Source organism: Vidua macroura, chromosome 10 (assembly GCF_024509145.1).
Source record: "Vidua macroura isolate BioBank_ID:100142 chromosome 10, ASM2450914v1, whole genome shotgun sequence".
Lineage (NCBI taxonomy): Eukaryota > Metazoa > Chordata > Aves > Passeriformes > Viduidae > Vidua > Vidua macroura.
Genome location: NC_071580.1, coordinates 20,640,735 through 20,654,807, shown reverse-complemented (window position 1 = coordinate 20,654,807; position 14,073 = coordinate 20,640,735). Strand labels below are relative to the sequence as shown.

The window sequence follows — 14,073 nt, the reverse complement described above, 5'->3', positions numbered from 1 at the left end:
TTCCCTTGTGGAATTGCAAGAATCAAACTGAAGACTCTTCCCTGCTGACACAGCAGGCTGTGCAGAGCTGAGTGTTCCCGTGGTGGCTTTTCCATCAACTGTGGGTGCCAAGAGCTCAGGGGAGTCTCCGTGTCCCCTCACAAGGTACAACAATTAATCACAGGATAGGAGGCAATGATTCCCCCTGGAAATTCCCTCAGGATGTGGATCTCTTGGTGTTTGAACACTTCTTCACTCCATCACCCTGGGCATTAATGCAAAGTGCAGGCAGTAATTACAGCAAGCATTAAAGTTCAGTAATTGTAGGGACCATGTGTGTTTATAATGCAACAACACTCCAGGAGCCCTTGTGGGGTTTCTGTGTGTGTGGATGGGAAAAGGCCCAGGGAATCCCCATAAAACATAAAATAAAATCCGAATACATAAAGGTCAGGGTAGTAAATACAAAAATAAGCATCACATCCCTTTAAATATTTATCATTAGTGACGTTTTCATTATAGGAGGGCTGGGATTTACAGACTCTGTAGCAATTGTGGGCACGTCAGGCCCAGAGTCTTGGCTCAAGGCCATGCAGGAAGCAAAAAAAGGCCTGGAAATGGGATGGAAATAAATTTAAAATGGGGATGTGTGGGTTATAGGCATTGTTCTGCTGCATTTGAAGCAGCTTTGGCTTAGAGGGCTTCACTGAAGGTGTTCCCCGCTGCCCAGGGTAACTCCTGGGGTGGCCCAGGGTGCTAGGACATCCCAAAGAAAAAGGGATTTGGGGTCAGGGAATGGGAACATCCCTTATCCTACCCCTGGCTGGTCATCACTCCCTTCACACCGTGGGACCTGACCTGAAAAATGGAATCAGAACCTGAAGAGCTTTTGCAATGATCAGAACAAAGCCACAACTCTGACAAGGAAAGAAAGGGAACTGAAAAACAAGATTAAAAATTAGTGATGTGCGATTCCATTTAAATACCCTGTGCACTGTAAAAACTCCTCCTTATATGTGAAAGGAAAAGTTTCCCCACAGAGAAAGCCCCATCCTGGCAGTGTTACCACCAAGAAAACTCCATTCCTATGGCAAACACTGCTGTGTGAGGGACCCTCAGCACCAGGGAAGGAAAACCACTGGTCCCAGCTGAGAAAACCCCCAGAGAAGAAACCCTCCCTTTCAGGGTGGCTCTTGAGAAGAGTTTATTATTTCTGACCCCTTGTCTAAGTGTCGATTCATCAGTGCACTTCATCTCCTCCTCCTGTCCATGCCTTAATTAGCACATTTTCCTTGTAATGAAGTGGAGCCGGGAGATGGGAAGGTGATTGTGTCAGTGCTTGATGGAAGGTTTCCTTTGGAGTTTTCAGACCAACGACGACACGAGGTGTGGGTGGTTCCCCTTCAGCAAGTGCTGTCTCCCACAGAGGAAGCACTTGTTCCGTAGTCAAGGTGGGTCTCTGTGTGCACCAATCCCATGGGAAGGGCATCACTGGATGCTGGGAAGAGCAGGGTGTGGGGCAGGCAGCCCCCAGTGCTGCAGGGCAAAGGCAGATGAGTGTTCATAAATATCCACAGATATTCCCAGGCTTCTCTCTGGCACCACTCGTGGCTTCCCCGGGATGAACCCCAGCTCTTCTGGCAAGGGACCTGTATTTTGTTGCTCTTTTTTCTGGACAAATCCCAAGTATTGATCAGATTCACACTCCCAGGTCTCCTGTAAGAGGGAGGAGTGATGGAGACAGAAATGTGCTTGCACAGGGCTCATTTCCAAACCAGCTCTTCATGTTCTCCTGCAGCATAGCCTTGGCCTCTCCATCCCCTGTCCCACTCATCCCACCCCTGGCTTTGGGGGCTGGGAGCCAGGGAACCATCCAACCCTCCAACAGTCCTCAGAGGGAAATCCCAGTGAGCCAGCAGAGGCTCCCTTGGCTGCAGGACCTGCATTTCCACTCTCCTCTCCTCCTCCATGTCCTTCTCCACTGTGACACCTCTGTCCTTGCCTTGTCCTCTCTGGGGCCCCTGTGGAGGAGTCCCAGACCAACTGATGTCTGACTGTGCAGAGCCCTGCCCCTCAGCAGAAGTTATTAACCTTGGTTCCTGCACTGTCTGTGGCCCAGGGGGAGTCCTGACCTGCGGCAGCACCCACAGAGATGTTCATGGCCACAGCCAGGAGGCACAGCTGAATCCCAAAGCACCATCCCACAGGGGAAAGGGCAGCTTTGCCATGGCGCTGAACTTGAGGGTGTCTGCAGCCAGCACACCCGTGTGACAGGAAAGGGGGACCTGGTGGGACACTCCCACACATCACAGGCAGAGCTGGATGGTGGCCAAGGCTGGGAGGATTGAGGACGAGTCTGAGATGTGCCCAAGATCCTTGATTTTCTGGCTAAAGGCATAGAGGGAAGGAGTGAACAAGGGATCTGAATGAAGAGGCTCACTGGCCTGGATGTCATCCGAGTCCCCTCCCTTCATCTTCAACAGAGCTGGGAATGGGGCTGGAGCCCCAGGAGCAGCTGAAGGAGCTGGGAAAGGAGCTCAGCCTGGAGAAAAGGAGGCTCAGGGGAACCTTCTGGCTCTGCACAACTCCCTGACAGGAGGGAGCAGCTTAGGGGAGTGGTGTTGGGCTCTGCACCCACAGGACAAGGGACAGGATGAGAGGAAACAACCTCAAGAGGTTTAGATTGGAAATGACAGAAAATGTCTTCACTGAAATGGTTGTCAAGCACTGGAACAGGTTTGTCATAGGTCAGTGCTGGAGTCACCATCCCTGGAAGCATTCAAGGCCAGGGTGGATGGGGCTTGGAGCAACCTGGGATAGTGGAAGATGTCCCTGCCTGTGACAGGGGGTAGGACTGGATGGGTTTTAAAACTCTCCCAGCCCAGACCAGTCTGGGTTCCTATGAAGAGCTGGGAAGTGCCTGGTGCCTCCACAGATATTGCTGCAGGAAGTTTTCCCATTCCTGCAGCACTGCACTGGTGCAGTGATAAGGAAAGGGTTAACTCTGCCTTGAGGAGGGGGTGGACACACAAGTCAAGGGTCCCTTTCAGCCCTATTTTTCCCTAATTCATCTGATCACCTGTGCAGCATCACTTTAGGATGGTCTAAGCCTTCTCCTGCTGGCTCCTTCTCTACCCATGACGCCCTGAGCCAAGGCAGGAAGGCCTGGAAATTTGCCTCACACTTTTTAGGAAGCTCATTCCTCAAAAAACAGAAGTGAAAATAATCTGGCCTAGAAACTTCAGCTGTGATTTAGTACCTTGCCTGTAGCAAGGAGCGTTGCCACCGAGAGATTGGGGATCTTCCTTTATTAACAGCAGGATGTGCCTGTGCTGGGAATCTGCGTGGCAGCAGCAGCAGGCACAGCTCAGGGCTGGCTCTGGAATTGGAATAATTATGCTGGGGCCCTGAGAGCAGTGTTTGGTCTCCCTGTGTGCCCTTGCTGGGGTGACGTCTGTAGCAGTGACCTCAGGATGTCACACAACTGGAATTGCTGAAGGAATGGGGGGAAGTGGGCTGGGGAAGCTGCTGTGGGCACAGCTGGACAGGTTTTGTCTGGAAAAGGGATGAGAAGCCAAAATTGCAACCAATGGTAAAGTCAGAAACTCAAGGCAAATGCATTTCAGGTCTCAGCAGGCACCAGGGTCTGCTGGAGAGGTGGCCAAGGACAGAGACATTGTTGCCCAGAGAGATTTTGGACTTTTCATCCTTGGAAGTGTCCAAGGCCAGGATGGATGGGGCTTGGAGCAACCTGGGATAGTGGAAGGTGTCCCTGCCTGTGGCAGGGGGTAGGATGGGATGATCTTTAAGGTCTCTTCCAGCCCAAAACAGTCTGGGATTCTAAAATTCTGTGATTCTGTGGTTCTGTGACATAACAAAGACTTCAGGCCCCAGATGTCCCCTGGGAGAGGCATTGTCCCAGCTTCAGCTGGGCTCTGGGACAAGCACTGAGCTCATCACAAACCATGGCAAAGGCTTCAGGAAGGCAGGACACCAGGACATTCCTGCAAGGGGTGCACAGCCCTCCCTTCCACATACCTTGTGCAACCTCCCTGTAAAGCTGCTGGTGACAGTGACACCATGTCCTCCTCAGTTTGTCTTAGATCCTGAAGGTCAGAGACACTTCCCAAACCCTACAGAATGAGCCCTCATCCCCTTCCCTGGATGCCTTTCTTTTTTTGTGTCCCCATCAGCCTTATCAGTGGTGGGCCAGCCTTCCTGCTCTCTCCCAGTCCAGCCCTACTTTCCTGCCTTCCTCCTCCTGCTCCCCAAGCTCCAATTGTCCTCTCCAGCTGGCTTTCCTTTCACCTCCTGGAAGACACCAGTACTCAGAGCACAGCAGCATCCCTGCCTTCCCTATCTCCCCTCCCCATTCCGATGTTGTGTTTCCTCCATCCCCTTCTCTCCACAATTTCACTCCCAGCTTTATTTGGAGCTCTGCCTTCTCCTCCCTCCCTCTCAGTAAAATGTCTTAACAAGCTCAAGCCTTGCTTTGTATTAAATCAAAGCCTGAGCAGTGTGCAAGGGCTCAGCCAAACCTGATTTCAATGGTGCCGTGCCCATTCGCATCAGACAAAGCCTATGGAGGTAATTTACTGCAGATAGGGACTGGGAGCAGAGGGCAGCTCATTAGTGTCTGGCATTATTATTATTACTGGACTAAAACAGAACATCTCTTTCATTTGTTTCTATTCCTGGCGAATGCAAATGGGAGATCCAAATCAGAAACCCTGCCCATACCACTCCTTGTGGGTCACCGTGGGTTTCAGGAGGAAGGAAAAACTGTGGAACAAGAACACGCCAAGAGCCTGAAACCTCACAGAGGCAGCAATTTAAAGGATTTCAAAGGCTGTTTCCATAAGCCTTTGGGGACTCCAATGGAGCATATTGATTAAACTTCGGAAGCAGCTAAAAGTGGCTCCACCATTGCTAATTAATACAGCGATGCCCTGATGCCCCTGTTCTTGTTCTACCAAGCTGCAGCCTGTCAAATCAATTAATATTCACCGCCCTGATGAAAGCAAAACCCTGCTTATCATTTGCTAAACGGATCGATGCATTGACTCCCTCAATATCATGTAATGACCTGTCCTGTGAGGTTCAGTGGTGTGTGCTGTAGATGCTTTTGGGGTGACAGCAGACAAGCAAACCCATCAAGGCCCTTGTTTTGACTCCCTAATCCAAACAAGATTTCTGGTTGATGTTTCCTGTGTAGCTGGTTCTCTGTGAATTTTTGAACAATGACAATTCAAGGTGATCATTCCTGATTTCAATGGACCTGCCTGTGTTTACAGGATGGTATTTAGGGTGTGGGATTGTTGGGGCCAGGAGTTGGACTCAATCCTAATGGATCCCTTCCAGCTCAGGAAATTCTGGGATTTTATGATTCTACACTCCTGCATTTACTCCCCTACACCAGGAGAATAATTTTTCCCACTTTTCAACCTGTCCAGTGGAGCTCGTGACTGGTGCTCTCTGTCACTGGACACCACTTCAGAACTGGTTTAATGCTCCTAGTGTGGGGACTGTAAAATATTCTAAAATGGGGCTTTTGGCGTCCCAACCCTCCTTAAACTGAAGATCAAACCTGGTTTGATGATGTCTTCTAAAAGTTGCTGTCTTGAACCCACCCTGAAGAAGTCTCCATGAGACCTTCTGGGGGATCTTTAGGCAGCCCTATACTTATGTACAGCTTCTTTTAGAGCTAAGGAGACAGATTTTGCCCTTCTGTCTCATCAAAGTAGGGGAATTCCTGGAAAAGGAGTGATTCCAGGCAGGACCATGCAGAGTGCAGCTCACCTAGGTGCTGTGCCAGCCAGGGTGACACCAGGAACAGGAACCTGTCCTTGCTGTGCCACCACGTGCTTTGGGTAGTCTTTGGCAGCTCCCAGGATAACTTCTGGCTTCCAAAGGGAAGGCAAAGGGATGTGCTTTGCTTTGCATGAGGCATCAGCTTTGATTTCGAGCAAGTTTTTGGCACCCCTCAATAAAATGCCATGATCTGTTTACTGAATTTTAATTCAATGTGCCTCGGAAAAAAAAAGAAAGAAGGAGAAAAAGGGGGTAAACAGTTGAAGAAAATAATTTCAGCAACATCTGCTGCCTTTCTGAGATATTTCACTAAAGGCCTATGGAGATCAAATATTTTCCTCTAATTAGAGCTCTTTCCTCAGAGCAGCTCCCCTGGATACAAAAATATCTCCACACCCCCCTGGCTGCCCAGAAATCCTCCTGGGACCCTCTGCAGCACAGAAAAACACCCAGCTCTCCTTTGGGGTATCCTTGGAGCAAACACACAGCTTTTCCAGCAGGGAAAGCTTGGTGCCTGTGTCTATTCCTCCCTTCATCACACCACGATCTCTCACTTTCCACCCAGTTTTAGAATCATGGAAGAATTGAGGTTGGAAAACCTTCAAGTCCAACCATCACCCCAGCACTGCCAAGGCCACCACTGATGCATGTCCCCTAGAGCCACATGCACATGGCTTCTAAACGCTTCCAGGAATGGCGATGCCACCACTGCCCTGGGCAGCTGTGCCAGGACTGGACAACCCTTTCAGTGAAGAAATTTCCCCAATATCAAACCTGAACCTCCCCTGGCACAACTTGAGGTCGTTTCATCTTGTCCTGCCCCTTGTTCCCTGGGGGCGTTTTCTGTGTCTAACATGACACCAATCAAATAATCAGTTAATTATTAGCATTAATTTAGTTATTATATGTATATATATATATTAGCATTATTATAAAGCCTATAAAGACAAAAAAAAACCAAGAAGTTGAGAGCTTTGGGTGGTTATGCCAAGGAGTGCTCTCAGAAAGAGCTGGGCACGTTTCATGCTGGAAAAGCAGTGGGGAAAGTTCCTTGGGCATCTGCCATGTGTCCTGGCATCCTTGCAAGTGTCCCTAGAGAGCAGGAGTGCTTCAAATCCCAGCCCTTGGCTGCTGCTGAAGAGGACTCCCACCACAGGCTGTGCTCCTGGGGGTAACAGGCTGGGGACATGGCACCTGTGAGGGGCCAAATCCTGCCTCAGAGCCCTGCTGGGAAGATCTGTGGGATGGGCAGACAACGCTCAGAGGAAACCACCCCATTCCCTGTACCCCAATATGTGATGGGGTAAGCTTTACCTGGGAAGGGATTGGATTCTCCCTCTCCACTTCCATCCCTTGTTTTTCCCTTAACAAACCTTATGGGAGGGAAAACACTAAATCCAATTTATTGTGTTGTGTCAGGGGAAAAAAAACCCAAACCAACAGCATTTAGCTTTTGTGAAATCACTGCATTGCAGGAGAGAGGAATCACTCCTTCTTTAGCCTGTGGGTTAAGTCAACTAATTCAGATCTGATCCACATGGAAATTTGCAGCCCATTCCCATGGCCAGGGAAGGCAGGGAAGAGCTCTGAAAAGCTCCCAGTAGTGTAAGAATGATTTATGAGGCAGGTTGGAAAGAGCAAAGGAAGCCTGGGTTGTTAGTTCTGATATTTAGGGATGATAAACAGCAGGAAAGGGAGATTATTTTTTTAATGTCTCTCCACAGACGCAGAAGAAGCAGCATGGGCATGAGTTATGTGGGATATTGGGAAGAAAATCTGTATTTAAAGGGTGGTTAGGCCTGGCACAGGTTGCCCAGAGAAGCTGTGGCTGCCCCATGTCTGGCAGTGTCCAAGGCCAGGTTGGATGGGGTTTGGAGCCACCTGGGATAATGGAAGGTGTCCCTGCCCATGGCAGGGGGTGAGGCTTTAAGGTCCCACCCAACCCAACCCATTCTATGAAACTAAGAATAGAAAAAGTTTGGCTTAATATTAAGGATAAACTTCCTGGCAGAAACATCTGTTATTCTGTTATCATGAACAGATCAATGCTACCAATGAGCTTCCCAAAGGAAGGGCTCCAAACCCTATTCCCTCACCCACTAAAAGCATCCCACAACAGAGAGGGTCAGGAGAGAAAGGGGCCCACTGATTCCCCACATTTTTCAAACTGTCCCATGGAGTGGTTTGTGTTGGAAGGGACCTTAAAGCCCATCCAGTCCCACCCCCTGCCATAGATAGGGACACCTTCCACTATCCCAGGTTGCTCCAAGCCCTGTCCAACCTGGCTTGGAGCACCTCCAGGGATACAGCAGCATCTGCCACAACCTCTCTGCTCCAGCAGGAGCTCCCATGGACTTACGCACTGCCTTGCAAGAGCAGGAGACCTGGGAGGGTGTAAATCCATCATCCTCCCTTTCTCATGGGGAGAGGGAACATTTCCCTCTCTGGTTTCTCCTGCCCATCCTTGCTAGGACTGCCAGGTCCCTCTGTGGGGTACAGCAGCAGTGGGATGGCACAAACCAGGACTATTTTGCCTGTGTTTTGTCCTGTGCCTGAAAGCACCACCAATCATTCCTAAACCACAGCAATGATTTAAAGTCCATGGCACAGAGAGGACAATCCAGAGCTTGGCACAGCAGGATCCCAAACTCTGGGTGTGCAAGGGGACCCTGAATCTGAAAGCTCCCAGAGAGTGACAGCCCCATCTAGGGCAAACACAAACTGCCTCAATTACTGCTAATTGCTGATAACCAACATCTTCCTGTGATCTGCTTTGGAACTGGAGTGCTCACAACAAGCTGGGAGGATGGATCCAAGGGGGATTATTTGCTTCCCCCACATTCTCCAGGATTCTTTAAGCACCACATCTGCAAAGGTCAAGTGTGTCCCTCATTAGGGACCAATGTCTTCATGGGAGTGTGGAGATCTAAGGGAAGGGGAGGTGTAGCATGGAGGTGCTGGAAGACACATCCACAAGGATCTCCCCCACCCAGGAGGTGGCTGGAGATGTTTATTGGGTCCTTCAGGGTGGAGGGACCAACCTTTGGCTCAGCCAAAACATCCCAGTGGCCAACAGCAGAACTGGGCAGGTTTACTGGGGGCCCAGAGGGTGGCTGAGGAAGCAGGAGGGCATCAGAGGTGACAATTCAGAGGAAAAAAGTGGGTGTTGAGGTGACAAAAAGCCTTTCCCAGAAGACCTGGGAAACAATGCTGCTTCTCCCTGTGCACTTTAAAAGTCACCATCGACATCAGCTTTGCTTGGAGAAAAAGCCACCCATTAAAAAAAGAATGTGGCAGGAAGGGAGATATTTCAAAATGCAGCTGGGAATTATTCCCACCAAAGATGGAGTAATAATTTTGCAAAAAAAGTTTAACAAACCCCAGAAAATAATTTCTCCTTTCGCACTTGAAACTGTTTTCATGGAAATCACTTCCCTTTGCCACATGCTGTCTGAACAGAGAAGTCCACAGTAACTCCTTGGAACTGCTGGACCTTTCCTGGTGCTGCCCCTGCTTCACTTTCTCTCCATCCCTTGAGGAAATCCCTGTTTAAAGGAAGGAGGATGCATTTTCCACCAGCACAACAGAGGGAAGGAGCAGGATGTGACAGGATCTGGGTAACCCCATCCTCAAGCTGTGGGATACAGGTGTTTAAAATCCCTTCTTTTTTCCCGTGATCCTCTAAATATTCAAGTTCATCAGCCCATTTCTAGTGCCCTGTGAAAGGGGGAAGTAGGAAAGCAGCTCCTTTTCCACACCAAAAGGTGTGGAAGTGAGGTGAGGTGCTGGTACCTCTCACTGGGCAGGCAGGGGCTCTCCATACCCTCCGGGTTTATTTGAGGACCATTTCCTAATTAATATACACAGCTTCTGATTATTTTCTCACCTGCTGTTTCTTGCACGTCCCATCCACAGAAAATTCCCCCAATTTCCAGATAAATCCAAGGCCCACTTTTGAGCTCGAAGCTGTACATTAGTCAGACTCATTTGCCTGGGAACATGAAAGTCCCTTCCTATTTATCTTCTCATTTGAACTACATAAATAGCTCCCAGCACAAACTCCTCATCTTTCCAACGTTATCCCAGCAAATAGCAGCCTTTGAAAAAGAAAAATTAGTGGTGGGTAATTATTTTTGCGGCAGATACCAAAATGATAATTTCTTAAACAATTACTTTGAAATATTAACAATTGTTCTCTAAATTCCAGTTTAATTCCTGATATGAATTATAGTTTGTCAGATCTGGGCTTCGGAAACATTTGTTCCTTGCACAGAACATAAAAAATGCCAGTGTAACCTTTCGCCTCCGCAGCCTCCGAGCAGAGCCAAATGCCTCCGCTCTTGTTTTATCAACACAAATAATTAAAACACAGGAGAATGTTTGGGATTTATACAGTTGTTTTTGGCATCTTATTCATATTTATTTGATCTGTAAGATATCATTTTAATTAAAAGCTCGCTCTCTCTTCCTCCCTTCTCTGCCCAGAGAATAAATTATTTATAATAGCCCTGCTGCCTCAGACACTGCTTGGAATGGGGGATACTGTGCTGGGATCCCGCTGGAGTGCCAGGCACAGCCCTGGGCACAGCCCTGCCTGCCTCAGCAAGGGTAAAATACCTGAAGTGATGGCTGGATCCAACCAGAGCCCTTTGGCACCATTTCCCCCTAGAAATAAAAAGGTGTTTTCTCCTGTGTGAGGGCTAAATGTGTTTAAAAGCCTCTCCGTGCTGCCGTGGTTTGGGGCAGGGGTTGGGATTATCCACACGCCCCCATCAGCAGAGGCAGCCCAGGAGGATCCGTGGGATCACACCAGACCCCAGCCGGCAGCTGGGAAGTCTCCTGTGGAAGCACAGTTACTACAAAGACCTTTTCATCTCATTTTTCTCTTGCCTGCCTTTGCTCCCCACAGTCCAACCTTTACTCACTCCTTTTCTCTTCAGTCAGCTTCAGAGTCAGCTCAGAGCAGTGGGTTAAAATACAAAAAATGGGATTTTTTTTTCTTATTGCTTTTGAAGTCTGTGGGTTAAATCTGGAGAAGGAGCCTTCCCACTGAACACAACACTTATCAAAGCCATCCTAAAGCCTCTGGAGTTTAGCTGGAGCTTCCCAGGCATGCCTGGCTGGCTTTTGCAGTGGATAAAGAGCCAGGATCCTCTTTGCAAGCCCAATATTTGGAGGTAACAGGGTCCTGCAGTTTGAAGAGCAGAGCCTTCAGCACATTCCAAGAGCAGCAGGCCTCAGCTTCCCTGGGCAACACCACCCTGCTGCTAAATGGGCTTCTCTGGGACTTCTCATGGAGAAAAAGCAGCTCCCAATGGTTGTATTTAAGCTCAATTATCCTTGATTAGTGCTCAGATTGATGAGGAGCTGCAGGTAAGGTTTGGGCTGGGCCCCATCCCTTCCTTCGCCATGGCTGCTCCCACAGCAACTCCACAGCCACTTCACGCCCTGGGCTCCCTCCAGAAGGACTCTGATTTCCATAAATGAGGCCAAAATTCCTCCCTCGTATAGGTCAACTAATTAAATCCCAGCACCTCGAATTATTTATGACCCTTTACAGCTATGCAAATTGAGCACTTGGAGAATTTTCAGGAGTATTTCTGAGTAACCAGTGCAGGCCAACCCGGGCCGAGGGTTTAAAGCAGAGCTTGGTTTTATCTAAAATTGGCCCAGGGGATTTTTGCCAAGCTGACCTTGCACTTTGGGAGTTTTTCAGGATGGATTTTTTCAGCACCAGGAGCTGGAGGTTGAGTGGCCCTGGTGTAATGCAGAGGAAGAGACTGTGGATGCAGCTCCAGGGTCAGCTGGACATGGACACGGTGTTGCTTTGGAGGCTATGGGGACCATGAGGGGATTTTGGGGTCATGGATATTAGGGGGCATCTCCTGAGGGTTTGGGGAGCTTTGCTCACCCCTCAAAGGCAGCATCAGCTGGGGCAGAGCTGGTCCTTGGGTTTGGAACCTCACAAGTTCTGCTGGTGTTCCCTCTGGGGTGCAGCCATCTCCTTCCAGGGGATGATCCCAGTGCAGAGGATAATGGGAGAACAGAACAGGATGCCTAAGGAAAAAGAAAAAATAGAAAAAAAACCTCAAAAACAACCCAGCAGGGTTAAATGAATGGGGTTCTGCATTTCAAACCCTGAGCAATGGGAATATCCAGTGGCAGGGAGGAATTGGAATGTCCAGTGTCCAGGAGGCTGAGGAGGGATTCATACATGTCCGTGAACTTCTGCTGTCTCCCAGCTGGAATCAAAGCCAACTGAAATAAAGAGGGAAAAACCAAATGAAATCCCTCTTGCAATGGGTCTGAGGGAATTCCTTCAGGAGATGCAGCTTGGGTAAGGACCAGGGGAGTCACACTGATGATGCCTCTGTTCCCTACAAGCTCTGGCCAGCCTGGAGAAGTGGAGACCTCCCAGCACCTTGCAGGACCTGAGTTGGCTACAGGGACTCTTTATCAGGATCTGTAGGGATAGGACAAGAAGCAAAGGGTTCAAATAGAAACAGGGAAAATTTAAGTTAAATATATGGAAGAAATCCTTCCCTGAGAGAGTGGTGAGGCCCTGGCACAGGTTGCCCTGAGAAGTTGTGGCTGCTCCATCCCTGGAAATGTCCGAGGCCAGTTTGGACAGGGGGAACATTTCCCCTAGATGTGGAATTTCATCACAGCACCAAGCCCGCATGGGTATTTCTCCAGCTCAGTTTACATTTACTCTGTTAATTTTCCATATTTCTTCAGTTCACCCAGCTCCCCTTTTCCCTTTTTTCCCTTTCTCACTAGCCCCAGTCTCCAGATATCTCCAAATTTTCTCAAGGAAAGAAGCTGCTTTCAAGCAGGACTAAAATAAACAAGGTCATTGGAAAAGATAAAAAATAATGAGTTCCTTTCCATAGCACTCCTTGCTTGCCTCTCCCTCCCCCTCCCCCCTTTCATCTCACTCCAGAAAAAAGGAAAATAAATCTTTTCTAATCCCCTCAGAACCCTGCCTCCAGATCCGCCTGCAATGCTCATCGGAGCCGCGCTGGAAACGGCAGCATGGCCCCAGAACACCTGAAAATCAATTTATTGCCCATTCCCCAAACCTCCCTCTTCTCCCCATGCCAGGAACATCCCATCCCACCCCTCTAGTCAGGCTCATTCCAGTCAGTGGCCTCCCCTGTGCTCCTTTTCCTGATCTATTTGATTTTTTCACAAAGTCTGAGAGATTTGGAAATTGATGGGAAGTCTCGGAGCTGGGTTTTAAATGGTTGATTAAAGAGCAGTCAGCAGAGTCGGAGAAAGTAGGAGAGAGCTCTTGGGAATGAAGATGATTTTGGCCAACCTGTGCTTCCAGCAAAATCAGCCCCACTGGGGTTCAGTCATATCCCTTCTCCAGGGGCTTAAAATCCCACTGGGTGCTCACCAAAAAAATTCAAAAATCTCATCTTTTCGTCAGCAGAAAACAAATTTGTTCCTACACCCATGCAGGGAGGAAAAGAAAGGTCTTAAAAGTTGAACTTCTTTGCTCTGGCACTTTTTAAAAAGGAATATTATTCCAGCTAATGTTCTGAAATGACATTTCATTCTGCAATTGAATAAAACATTTCATGGGATCTAAAATTAATCAGGGTGGGAAGGAGAAGGGTTTATTTTGGGAGGACGAAAAAAAAATGAAAGGGTCTGTACTTTGCACTGATCCAAACCATCCCTTATTTGAATTTTTGGTGGAGGATTGGGCAGCGAGCTGAGAAGATTTTCATTTGCCCAGCTCTAATTGGAAGCCCTGAACCGGCAAGGGCTTTACATTTGCAAAATGCAAAGTATGGAGAATCCCAGTGGGAAGACTTTGGCCCTGCTCCTGCCTTCACTCTGTTGGTTTGATTGATGATTTTAGGCATGAGATGTTGGACATGTGGGGTGGGAGGGGGTGAACACATCAAAGAAAGGACGTGGCAATATCTTTTTCTCCTCAACATGGTGTAGGGGCTCCTCCTTCTCATCAGATTTCCTAAAAAAAACCCCAAATTATTCCCTGTAATCGCTAATGCCACACTGTGTTTTACCTAAATCATGTATTAGTGTTAGCAACAGAGTTTGGAAACCCCTCTGGAACGGCTGGTCCAGCTTAGCTCTGTGGCCTTGGGGATATCATCCAGATGTGTTAATCCCCTGGGAAGAGAAGGTTGCTGGGGATCCCCAGCTCTGGATTAAAACTCTCAGGGTTGGTCCCAGGAAATAGATTTTAAGTAAAATCATGGAATCATGGAATGGTTTGGGTGGGAAAGGACCTTAAAGCCCATCCAG

The 14,073-nt window shown here is 48.6% G+C and overlaps 1 long non-coding RNA gene across 1 annotated transcript; it reads left to right on the top strand.

The window, feature by feature from the left end:
• The first annotated feature begins 3,922 nt into the window (after nt 1–3,922).
• LOC128812383 (uncharacterized) lies at nt 3,923–4,875 on the top strand. Its single transcript, XR_008438695.1, has 3 exons — nt 3,923–4,091; nt 4,488–4,566; nt 4,694–4,875. It is a non-coding gene; the product is annotated as an uncharacterized LOC128812383 (long non-coding RNA).
• Nucleotides 4,876–14,073: the final 9,198 nt, after the last annotated feature.